Source organism: Trichosurus vulpecula, chromosome 4 (genome assembly GCF_011100635.1).
Source record: "Trichosurus vulpecula isolate mTriVul1 chromosome 4, mTriVul1.pri, whole genome shotgun sequence".
NCBI classification, from domain to species: domain Eukaryota; kingdom Metazoa; phylum Chordata; class Mammalia; order Diprotodontia; family Phalangeridae; genus Trichosurus; species Trichosurus vulpecula.
This window is the reverse complement of record NC_050576.1, coordinates 199,085,689-199,099,088: the sequence shown is the minus strand read 5'-3', so window position 1 is coordinate 199,099,088 and position 13,400 is coordinate 199,085,689.

Sequence of the window (13,400 nt, the reverse complement as noted above, 5' to 3'; positions counted from 1 at the left end):
AATAAAATGTGGTTGAAATTTTCATTTCATTTCTTGAAAATATGCATTTTTGCCTATGTGTCTAGACTTTAGGAACACCCTGTACACCAACTGATCTTGGTCCCCGTGGATAGAGAATGACAGGTTTCCCTCCTGTCATTAGAGAGATGTGGAACTACAGGTATAGAATGTTGCATAGTTGCATCGGTATGACATCTATGTGTCGGTCAGTTTTGCTTAACTTTTTTTTGTACAAGGGAAGAATCTATAAGGGTCGGGGGATATTTGCAAAGGGCTAGTGTAAAGAGAGCCATAAAAACTTTATATATTCTATGACTAGGACAAGTGCTAGAGGGTACAGAGTCAAGCTTTGAAGTATTCCAGAAACTTTGGCCTGGTAAGAAGGTAGTATGGAGAGTAAATCTCTTAAGAGACTCCATGAGTTTCCTTGGGCCTTTTGTATGTTGTTTCCAATTCAGATGTTCCACTTGACCAAGGTGACGCATGAATATTTCTTTAGCAGCTAAGTTTATAAAACATCAAACTGTTCCTAGTAAGAAGTAAGTGGCAGGAAACACAAACTTTCCAATCAGGCCCTAGTCCCATTCTATCAAAATGTACCTGATCATGTAGGGCTGGTCCCAGGACTTTGGAAGGGAAAGACCCCCTGGAATGTGAATCTGAGCATTGGCCTAGAAATCAGGAGACCCTGGGCAAGTTGGTTCAGCCTTTTGGGCCTCAGTTTTCTCATTTGTAAAATAAAGGTGTTGGGCTACATTAGATGCTCACAGATCTGGAACGGAATTCAAGCCATCAAGTCTAACGCACCTATGTTATAGGTGAGGAGACTGAGGCCCAGGGAAGTTGTGACTTGCCCATTTAAACACAGGTCCTCCTATTCCAAAGTCAGAACTCTCTAGCACGCTGCCTCCCTAAGATGATTGGTAAGATTTTGTCCAGCTCTAAATTTCTATACTCCTAATTCTTTTTTTTTCCTCTTCTAATTCTTAACATTCTTGACTTTGTAGATTCAGGGCTTCAAGGATCCTTACACTCACAAGGTTCGACCTCCTCATTTGACAGACAAGGAAACAGAACCCTAACTAGAACAGTCAAATAACTTAAACAAGGTCATACCTGAATTTCCACTACACCATGAATGTATAGATGTAGAAACTGAGGCTCGGGGAAATTCCAACTTTTCAATTAACTGTTGACTGATGACCTACGACTGTCTCATTTGGTTCCAATGTCAAACCTAAACTATTAGGGGACTGGCCCAGAACATGAGAGTAACAGCAAGATAATGCTAGCTGCTAGGACGCAGGGCTCCTAGTGTTAATGGATAATAATTTCTATTTAGGTTCAGAGTTGTCTGGGGAGGTGAAGTGAGATCATGCAGGTGAAAGCCTTTGTGAGACATAAAACACTATATAATAAAGTAGCACCTTATTACAATGGAGAAATGAGTAGGAGTGGCCTTAGCCTATCTGGGACAAAATTATTATGTAAGATATTTGGGGAAATGGGATGGGGGTAACTCCTTAAGTCACTGTCGTCAAGGACAGTGACTATTGTCAAAAGGGTGAGACTTAGAAGGATGCCTGGTCTGAGGTGGTTGGAGACCACAAGCCTGGCCTACCTAAAAGAATTTATAACTACTTCCAAAGATCAATGCCGTGGGGCAGCTAGGGGGCTCTGTGGATAGAATACCGGCCCTGGAAGACTTGAGTTCAAATGTGGCCTCAGACACTTGACACTTACTAGCTATGTGACCCTGGGCAAGTCACTTAACCCCAATTGCCTTGCTAAAAAAAAAAAAATGCCTTGTGTGTGTCTGTGTGTATAGGTTGTTTAGTTGTTTTCAGTCATATTTGACTTTGCATGACCCTTTTTTGCAGAGTGGGGGTAATGTTTCTTGCCAAAGATACTGGAGTGGTTTGCCATTTCCTTCTCAAGCTCATAGCTAAGAAGTGTCTGAAGCTGGGTTTGAACTCAGGTCTTCCTGATTCCAGGCCGGGCACTCTGTCTACTGCCACCTATCTGGCATGTGTATACATACATGCATGCATGCAGACAGACAGACAGGCAGATAGATATACACACACGCAAGTAATCTGGTGCCATGGCCCTCTGCTTTGTAAAGTTAACCAAAGCCTCCCAGTTCCTACCCAGTGCAGTCCTTGTATTGCACAGTCTTTGTTGAGACCCAATAGCTGTGTCCTGGGCTAGTTTCCTGGTTAGCCATCAGTATTGACCAATGCCGAACGAGCCTCCATGGTGGCACCAACATTTGCGGGAGTTATAGAGTATTGGGAAGACATGGTCTCTTCCTCCAAGGAACTTGTAATCTAAAGGGAGTCAAATGGGCATGGGAGTGATTAGATTAAGTTTGGCTATAAAGAAAAAGCATAGTGCACTGGAGGAAAATGCAGAGCAGAGTGAGGAAAGCTTGGATTCGAATCCTGCCTCTTACCATAATAATAGTAATGATAAATAGCCAACATTTATATAGAGCTTTAAGGTTTGGAGAATGCTTTACATCTCACTCTATCCTCACATTAACCCTGGGAGGTAAGTATTATTATCCCCATTTTAAAGAGAGGAAATGAAAGCAAAGCAACTCACCTGAGTAACTCAGTGATTAAGCCCATCATCGCCCTACCCACTATGCCAACTAGCTGCTTCTGTGGGAAGCTGAACAAGTCACTTAGCTTTGAATCTGTTTTCTCACCTCTTAAATGAGGAAACCCTCAGACAGTCAACAAGCATTTTTGTTAATCACCTACTATGTGCCGGGTACTGTGTTATGTGCTGGGCACTATAATAATACCCATAGCATTTACCTGAAAAAGCCATTGTGAGACTCAAATGAGCTAATGTATGCGAAGTGCTTTGTTCACCTTAAAGCCCTATAGCTGTTGCTAGTATTACATGTAGTTCCCCTCTCTAAGAACTATTCTCCCCCACCTTCGTTTTCCAAAAGAGTGGCTACCTCAACTTCCAAAGTGCTTTATAGATATGCACAAGCCCCCACCAGTGCATTTTCCTGTAATAATCATCCCGTAGATCCAATTATCTCTAAAGAAAGGCATTTACTGAGACGGCATAGCTTAAACAATGATAGTGAAGCACTCCTATGATGAACTCAGGGAAGATTCTACACGCACACAACTATACATGGAATCAGTATGCAGAGTATGGAGTACCTAAGTAAGGAGGCATATAGGCAATAGAAGTGGCCAAGGCAACACATACCTCTAACTTCTCACAACACTACATCCCTTTTCTTTTCATGATATCCTTGTGTTGCTGGGCTCAGTGGTACTCAGCTGAGTTTTCTGGTCTTGTTCCTTTCTTCGCTTTAACTCCCAATGGCCAGGAAGGGCTTTCTTTTCAGTTTTCAGAGATCATACTCGTCTAAGCTGTCTCCTGCCCAGACACATTGGGCTTGCCTTCTACCGGGTGTGATTAGCGCAGCTGTAGTATTCCAGGGCTAATTCAGAGTTGGCAGAAAGAGAGAACTTTTCCTCTCCACCACCCCCCTCCTTGGCCTATGAGAGAGGGAAAAAGGAAGAGACCAACAGCAAAGTTCTTGCATAATTAGCTCTCTTCTCTGCTGCCAATGGACACACTCTAAAGCTTCCCTGGACTTGACTGCCTCTAGAGCTACTGAATTTGCTTTTTAAAGGCCATCAGGGACATGGCTTATCTTTGGCCATCCAGTGTATCCAGGCAATGCATAGAATGCTGATCCTAAAGTCAAGAAGACCTGAGTGCAAATTCAGTCTCAAATACTTTAGGAGCTGTGTGACCCTGGGCAAATCACTGCTTGCTTTGGTTTCCTAAATGTGAAATGAAGATAACAATACACCATCATTTCATCAGGGGTGTCAACTTACTCCTTCTCCCTCCCCTCTCAACCACTACACACACACACACACACACACACACACACACACACACACTTATAAGCAAGAAAACAGTAACAAAGGCACAGTGTCTATACATGAGGTAAACGTATGCATGGGCATGGTGGGGCAGAGCAACAGGAGTTTGATACATAGTGAAAAGAGCCAGGGAGAAGACCTAGGCTTGAATTCTTCTGGCTCTAACACTAACTAGCAAGTCACTTAACCCTCTGAGATTCTGTTCTAGGGCTTTCCTGGAGGGAGTGCTTGTTGACCTGAAAGCTCCTATAAACTTAAATGTCTGTTGTTGTTGGACAGCCTGGCCTAGTGCTGGGCTTCTGTTGGGTTCGAGGCTTGCCTCTGACATGGCCGTATGAGCCTCTGTAAATTGTTCAAATCCCCTGTAAGTTGTTGAAATTCTCAGTTCCCTAAGGTGACCTCCCTAAGACTATTGTCACTGGTGGAGGGAGTTTCCTTACCCCAGGTTCCCTATACCAGTGAAATCACAGGTCACTAAAAATCACTATTTTTATGTATTTCAAAGGATTCAAAGCAGGGTTGTTATGCCCCACGTCAATTTAGATCGACAAAAATGTTTCCGCCCTTTAAAGGATCAAACGAATTTTCCAGTGCTATAACCAAAGTAATGCCCTCTTGTGTTCAGCCTTCTGGCAACTATCTCCCATAACCGAGCCAAACAAAGTAACTGGGTGTGTGGTAGAGTAGAAGTCAGAGGGTCTGTGTTCAAATTCTGACTACAATTTGGGGGCAAATCATGGTGCCCCTCTCTAACCCTCAGCCACCGAAGGATTATTATCCCCATTTTAGCTGAAGAAACTCCACATGTCCAGTGGTATGGGTTTTCAGAATACCCTTCATATTGTTCCAAAGCAATACTCATCTATATCTGGCTAGTCCAGATATATATTAATCACCTACTGTATCCCAGACACCGTTGTAAGTGCTTTACAAGCATGGTCTTATTTGCTCCTCCCAACAACCCTGAACCTAAATAGGAATTATCCATTAGCATTAGGAGACCTGCCATCCGGCCTTATAATGCTATTATTCCCCCCACTTTACAGTTGAGGAAATTGAGGCAAATAGTTTAAATGACTTGCCCAAGATCATAGAGTCAGTCTCTTGAAGCTGAATTTGAATTCAAGTCTTCCAGACTCTAAGCCCAGCCCTCGATCCATGGCTTATAGGGATGTGGGTAGCGAATATAGTTGTCACCAATCAGTGGATATGTCAGAGGATACTGTGAATGCACAAGCTTTCCCAGTGGCTTAAATACCTCCCAGTGCTCACCAGAGGGCACTCAGTCCACACTTAAGTTGGCTGCATTGCCCTCCCACCTGCTGGAACTCTCCTGATCTCATGGATGGTGCTGTTGGCCAGAGGTTCTATATTGATTTAATTTAATTTAATTTAACTTAATTTTAATTAACCAAGCATCTACTAAGCTCATACCATATGCCATGCACTGTGCTAGGGGCTAGGGTTAAAATATGCATGGATATATGTATAGATACAAAGACAAAAATTAATTAGTTCCTACCCTCAAGGAGCTTACATTTTAATGAGAGAAAACAATTATGTACATAGAAAATTAAATAGAAAATATGTATGAAGTAATTGGGGGGAAGTGCCACAAATCTAATATGAAGGGCGGTTAATCAACCTAAGGGGGATTCCAAATCACATAGCTGGGATGCCGAAGGGCACAGGTGGAAAGGGAGGGTAGTGAGGGATAGAGACAAAGGAAGGTTTAGATTATGAGGCCCTTGAGGGCAAGGACTGGTTTTGCCTCTCTTTGTATTTCCAGCACTTAGCACAGTGCCTGGAACATGGCAGGCATGCTTGCTTACTGACTGATGGCACTGACATTTAGGCTAGACATCAAAAAACGCTTCCTAAGAATTAAAGCTGTCCAAGAGTAGTGTGGGCAGCTAGGGAGTGCCATAGTGCACAGAGTGCTGGGCCTGAGTTCAAATCTGACCTCAGACGCTTATTAGCTATGTGACCCTGGGCAAGTCACTCAACCTTATTTGGCTCAGTTTCCTCATCTGTAAAATGAGCTGGAGAAGGAAATGGCAAATAAATGGCAAACTACTCCTTCTGTGCCAAGAAAACCCCAAATGGGGTCATGAAGAGTCAGACACAACTGAAACAGTTCGACAACAGTAACAAGAGCGGTATGGGATGCCTCAAAGGGTGATGGAGATCTTCAAACAGAGGCTACATTGATGACCCTCTGTGCGTGTGACAGAGTCAACTCTCCAAGGAAAGTGGCTAGGAACTGAAGCTCTCTGTCCTCATCAATTCCACCCCTCCCCTCACTGAGGGCAGAGGCTTTATCTCCACCAGTAAGGAGAGAGTCCCATTCCAATGAGCTTTGGGACAACTTTCATGACTCAGTTGGAGCTGGTTCCAGCACAGTCCTGGTTAGAAATAGGATGGTAGATTGTCACACCCTACGCAGTAACAATAGTAACATTGCTTTGGTTTTTATTCTCCGAGTAAGAAGACAGAGAGGGATGGGTCGAGGAGTCAGAAGGGCAGATGAATAAGTTATCCCTGGACCTGACTGATTGAGGGCAAAAAGGAAGTAGGCGGTGTTCTGGGCCCCAGCTGCTTGTAGAGGAGAGAGGCTCTGTATAAATATCAGGAATTACTAATCCCGTTAACATCGACTGAACCTTGTTTTCCGACTGACGCTGGCAGGTGAGGAGGTGGTTTGCTGGGAAGCAACCAAGCATTAATAAAATAGACATAATAACTTTTTTTCTTTGTTGCAGTATGGGTTTACAAAGTTTTCTCTTTCATTATCTTATTGGATCCTGACCACAGCCTAGTGACTTAGCCAGTGTTACAAATGAGATGAAGGTCCCTGAAAGCTCAGTAGTTTCCTGAAGACAACAAAGTAACAGAACTGGGAAATGTCTTCTGATTTAATTTTTGTATTCTTTCCCTTATACTATCCATCCATCCATCCATCCATCAATAAACATTTATTAAGCACCATACAAAGCACCAAGGATACAAAAAGAAGCAAAAGACCGTCTGAAACCTCAAGGAGCTTACAATCTAATAGGGGAGATGACATGCAAAGAAAATTGAGTTAGGCTTCTAATTTTGGTCTCAGATAATCAACAAAAGCTTTTTTTGGGGGGGAGGGAAGGAAGACAAGACAATTGGGGTTAAGTGACTCACCCAAGATCACACAGCTAGTAAGCATCCAGTGTTTGAGGTCACATTTGAACTCATGTCCTCCTGACTTCAGGGCTGGTGTTCTATTCATTGTGCCACCTAGCTCCCCCAAACAAAAGCTTTTATTGAGGACTTGTCTGAACGTGGTAGTATATTGATCATTGAATACACAAAGCCATACCCTCTTATGGTTTTTAAGTTTTAGGTAGGGATTTAAAGTTGTTTAAAATTGAATTATTGAGTCATTCCTCTTATGTTCCTTCTGACCAAGTGTTCTCTGCTCTTCCTCCATGATCCTCAGGGGATTCTTCGCAGAGGGCAATGTATTATTCTTCTCCTATGTGTGCTTAACTCCTTCCCACCAAACACTGTTTAGCAAAAGACCATCACAAATAGTGAATAGTGAATAAACACGTTTATTAAAGCAAATAGCAAACAAATTAGAAGTTATACAGATTAGAAGATAACAGAAAATACAAAGAGTTCTCCTGCTGGGAACCAGATAGCTTAGAGCAAGATATCTCAAAGAGCAAAATGAGCAGAACCAAGTAAACATTGTATACAGTAACAGCTGTACTGTTTTAAGAACAACTTTGAGCAACCAAGTCATTCTGACTATCATAAACACCTGAATTAACGTCAAAGATCCTATGAAGTGAGATGTTGTTTGCATACAGAAAGAAATATTGTTGTGGTGCAGGAAATGAACTGGTTGACTTAGAAAAACATGAAAAGACTTGGATATATGAAGGAAGATGCTATCCGCATTTAAATAAACAGAGGATAGGAGGAAATAAGCATAGTACGGTCATGTGTGTGTGTGTACATACATATACATGTATACACACACACACACATATATATCTCCAAATTTAATTGTAGTTTTCTTGGAGGGGGGGTGGGGCAAGTGTCTGGGGTCAGATTTGAACTCAGGAAGATGATTCTTCCTGGCTCCAGCTGGCACTCTATCCACTGTGCCACCTATCTAATGGCCCAAGCAGGAGTCAAATCCCAGGAAGTCCTGGGCCTTGGATGATTATAAACATGATAGAGTTATTCACCCTCCAATACTAAATCATGTCAATTCTTTCCCAGAGCTCACTCCTGATTCATGAGGATAAGCTGAGACATACTCAAAAGTTTCCATAATAGGAAAATCTTAACCCTGCTCACCGCCCGTCCCCAAATCTGGAGTCTCTCCTTCATATTTCTGATGGACTAAATTCATTCATAGGTTCTAGACAATTCACTGTGGCCACATGTTTTACTGAAGCACAGTAAGGAAATTGTTAATCATGTATCATCTCTCTTCTGATCTTCCTTCCCTCTGCTCTCTGTCCAAAGGAAACAGAAGAAATAGGAAAGGGACTGGTGGTTTGAACTCAACAATATTAGTTCACCAAGCACTTAGAGAAACAGAAAAGTTCTGGAGATTTGTACCACCTCCTGCTCTATCTCCTCTGAAGAGGGGGTTTCACAGTAGCTACCAATCTCATCCATTATCAATATAGTCCTGTTTTCTCTTCTGCTATCCCTGACTTTGGTTCCTTGCTGCCTGGTGTAGCTAGGTGGCACAGTGGATAGAGTGCCAGGTCCAGAGTCAGGAAGAATCATTTTCCTGAGTTTAAGTCTGGCCTCAGACACTTACTAGTTGTGTGACCTTGGACAAGTCACTTAACCCTGTTTGCCTTGGTTTCTTCATCTGTAAAATGGGATGGAGAAAGAAATGGCAAACTATTCCAGCATCTTGGCCAAGAAAACCCCCAAATGGGGTCATGAAGCATTGAACAGGACTGAAATGACTGAACAACAACAACAGTAGCTATCATAATTCCAGGATCAGTCCTAGCTCTTCCTCTTCCTCTGCCTGACTTGGGCAGCAATGGCATTGAGAATAGCGGAGGGCAAACTATAACCACATGACCTCAATGTACAGCTAGGGCTCTCAATCAAATACTCATAAGTACTTACCTTGTTCTAGGCACTGCTAAGCACTGGAAATACAAAGAAACAAAAACAAGCCCTGACTTCAAGGAGCTTATATTCTAATTCAGGAGACAATGTGTAGAAAAATCAGAACGTAAAAGATGTACAAAGAACAGGTGGAATGTAGTTTTAAAGGGGAAGGCCCAAGCATCTGGAGGATCAGGATCCTAAAGCAGATGGGAACTTAAGGTGAGTCTTGAAGGGAAGCAATGGATTTTAAGAGATAGAAACTAGGAAAGAAAGCATTCCAGGTTTGGGGGACAGATGGTACAAAGGCATGAAGATTTGATATGGAGTGTCATGGTGAGGAACAAGTAGGCCAAAACAAGTGGGTCATAGAGTATATGAAGAAGAATCACTTACAAGAGGATTGGAAAGATAAGGAGGGCCAAGTTGTGAAGAGCTTTAGATGGCAAACAGAATTTATAGTTATTTCTAGATATTGTAGGTGGTCATTGGGGTTTATAAAGCAGAGGGTGAAGTAAGCCACGTAATTCAGATTCAAAATTGGAATTAAATGAGACATTCATAGAAAATCTGATAGCTAACAAAATATTTACTTAGTCATAGCAAGGGAAGGATATTCACAACAAGGAAAATATATTCAGCAAGGATGCAGTATTGAATCATTTGGGCACAGTTTCCCTGCCTCTATATTTATTTGGGTTTTTTTTAACATATGAAGTCATGCAAAACATATTTCTATATTAGCCATGTTGTAAAAAAAAAAGAGATAAGAAAAATAAAATGAAAAAACAATATGCTTCAATCTGCACTCAGAATTCCTCAGTTCTCTCTCTGGGGGTAGATAGCATTTTTCATCATGAGTCCTTTGGAATTGTCTAGGATTATTGTATTGATCAGAGGATCAGAGTCTCTCACAGTTGATCATCATTACAATATTGTTTTTACTATGTATAGTATTTCTCCTGGTTCTGCTCACTTTACTTTCTATCAGTTCATATAAATCTTCCCAGGTTTTGCTGAAACCACTCCCTTCATCATTTCTTTTTTTTTTTTAGGGGGGAAGGCAGGGCAATTGGGGTTAAGCGACCTTCATCATTTCTTGTAGACAGTAGTATTCCATCACAATCTTATCCCACCACTTGCTCAGCCATTCCCCAATTGATTGACATCCCTACTTTCTGCTAGACAGCTTTCCAGTTTTCCCAATAATTTTTGTCAAATAGTGAGTTCTTGCCCCCAAAACTTGGATCTTTGGGTTTATCAAACACTAGATTATTGTGGTCATTTACTACTATATATCATGTACCTATATATCATGTACTTTCTCAACTAGTACCAGATTGTTTTGATGATTACTGCTTTATAATATGGTTTGAAACATGGCACTGGTAGGCCATCTTCCTTTACAATGTTTTTTTCATTTACTCCTTGCTACTCTAGAGACATCATGGAGTTTCTCCTTTGGTGAGACACAGGACACTGTTTCTTGGTTGAGCTGAGTTATCTTACTCCCAACAGCAAAGCTCCTTCACTCTCTAACGTTTGTTATATGTTTTCCTGTGTATACCTCCTTTGATTTCTACTTTACTATGATTTGAATAAATGGGTTTCTGTGTGTTCTTTGTGGAACTGGTATTTGGTGGGAAAGGGGGCAAGCCTTGGATATAGAACCTGGAATTCTCCTTCCTCTTCCCCTGACCAATGACAAAGCAATCAGAAGATAACTCAAACCCAAACATAGATAGATATAATACAAGCCCCATATTCCATCTCTCTAAGGAGAGCAGAGTCACCTCCAGCCCCAACTTCCTGCTTCTCCTCCTGGCAGGAATGACAATCTCCCTTGGAGAAGGGTGGGAGGGAGAAGAGGCTAGAGATGTCTATTCCGCCTCCCTTCCAGCCACATAACGACAGACTTCATCATGCATGAGCCCCTCTCTATACATGAGATTCATTGAGATTCATTCTCATTACTTAAGCTATGCCCATTTCTCCCAAGGTAGGGGTAGGAACCTCAGGCCTCCCCCCGAATCCCTCACTGGAGGGGGACAGAGAGGGAGAGACACAGATACAGATAGAGAGAAGGAGAGAGGGAAGGAGAAAGGGAGTGAGGTGGACAGAGAGAGAAAAAGAAAGAGATGTAAGTCACATGAGAAAAACAGAAGTTATCTCTCCATTTAAATTAAAGTAGACCTCTCTATAACTGGAATACATCTGGCACATTTGCCCATATCCACAATTCCAGCATAATTGGTACAGTTCTACTGATGTAATTCCTGTGTGGACTTCAAGTACATGCGGTATGCGGTTAAATGTTTAACAACCAGCTCTCATTGGCTGGGCTGGGGGGAGGGAATGTATGCAGGAGACACATAAGTTCAATCTGCATTATTAACATTTCCTTCATCACTTTCTTACAAAAGTGTTTCTCAAGAAAGCAACAAATCAAGCCCTGATTCATGGAATTTGCCAATTTCCATTTCTGAGGCTTAAATGCTCACATTGAAAATTTAACAATGGGCTCTTGTGAGCTGGTTCAAGCTGGCTCCAGTACACCATTGTGTGCAGGGATTGTTTCCAGTCTGCTTACCACACAAAGAAGAGGAGCTTTTCAATTAGCTGCTGAGCCAGAAGTTGGAATGCTTACAGAAGGCACTAACCACCAAAGCCTTTCTTCTTTTTCCTCTGGCTGTGATAGAGGAAAGATGTGCTATAAGTCTTTGGTGGGGAGAGAGCCCCTGGACCCATTCGTGGCCAGGGATGTGAGTCCTTGTTCTTTGCCTCTTTGTATTTATCCTTCTTGTGCTTAATCTGCTCTCTCTTGCTCTTTGGTGAAGAACGGAGTAGCCTGTAACCCCTAGACCTTATAAGTTCGAAAGTTAGGGAGAATTAATTGCTAGAGGTCTAGGAGCTGAAGTCCATGCTAGACTTTACAGATAGCTGAGCCCAATGAGAAGTGAAGTCCCAAGGGACTTACTGGATCCAGAGTAGAAGTGGCTCAAGGCAGCCAAGAGGGACCAACCATGATACCTTCATGCTTATGCTGCATTTAGAAGTGAACTCGGTGGTGGCAAATGTCATATAGAAACGGCTTTAAGTTTGGACCCACTCTTCTCAGGGGCTGAGGTTGTATAAGGGACATTATGCTCACCAGTATTGGGGAAAAACATCTGTACTTTTGTTATTGCTATGTCTTCTCAGTAAACATCTCTTTGTGAGAGCTAGTGGATGTTAATTGCCTAAATGATACTGGGGCACTAATGTTTGGGAGAAGACACTGGAATGGGGGCTCGAGCCGATGGTGTTAGACAAACATACCCTCACGCCCTCAGGGGTACCCTTAGAGCCCAAATTATTATTTCAGGCAAGAATCTGTATAAGGATCCCCAGTATGTATAAAGTCCATACCAGAAAGTTAGCCGGGGTACTGGGAAAGCTTCATCGTGACATTTTGTTTCCTTTCTCAAGTGCCTTACACCAAAGAGTTACAGCAATGACTATGACGGTTCCCAATGCCATATTTAAAAGTCCAAGTACTTCTGTCAGCAGTTTTTAAACAATCCCAAATTCTTCAAGGCCAGTAGCCCTCAACAGGCTGACTATGACTATATACAATTACAGGACTAGGGCCAACTGTATAAAGCTGGTCACGGAATCCTCTTGGCTTGGAGAATAAGTTTAAACTCAAAAATACCATAGCTCAGCAAGCAAATCCCAGTGAGAAAGAGAGCCCGTTACTCAAGTATTGCTTCTGGGGCTATAAACCATATACGGTTAACCTTTCCATATCACAACTTTCCTCACTGGGGTTTAGCTCTATCGTGGGTTGGCATAAGAAATTAAATGGGAATTTTGGGGGGAGTTTTGCATAAGCCAGACAATACACAAAGTCCATCAGATGACACAGAAAACAGTTTAGAAACTCAGAAATGCCTTAAAAAAATATGTATAGTATTATATAATACCAACATATTTTATCTTTTAATACCATAATAATTGACTTCTCTGGTACAAAGGGAGGGCCAAAATTTTTTGCAGATTTTCCAGACTGCTGGGGTACAGCTTCCCTCACCCTTGTGATGTGGAAGGGAGAACTGTAGGGGTAGTGAGGTGGCACAGTGGATAAAGCATTGGGCCTGAAGTCATCTTCTTGAGTTAAAATCTGACCTCAGACACCTATTGACCCTGAGCAAGTCACCTAATCTTGTTTACCTCAGTTTCCTCATCTGTAAAATGAGCTGGAGAAGGAAATGGCAAACCACTCCAGTATCTTTGCCAAGAAAACCCCAAATGGGGTCACAAAGAGCTGGACACAACTGAAGCAACTGAACAATAACAACAAAC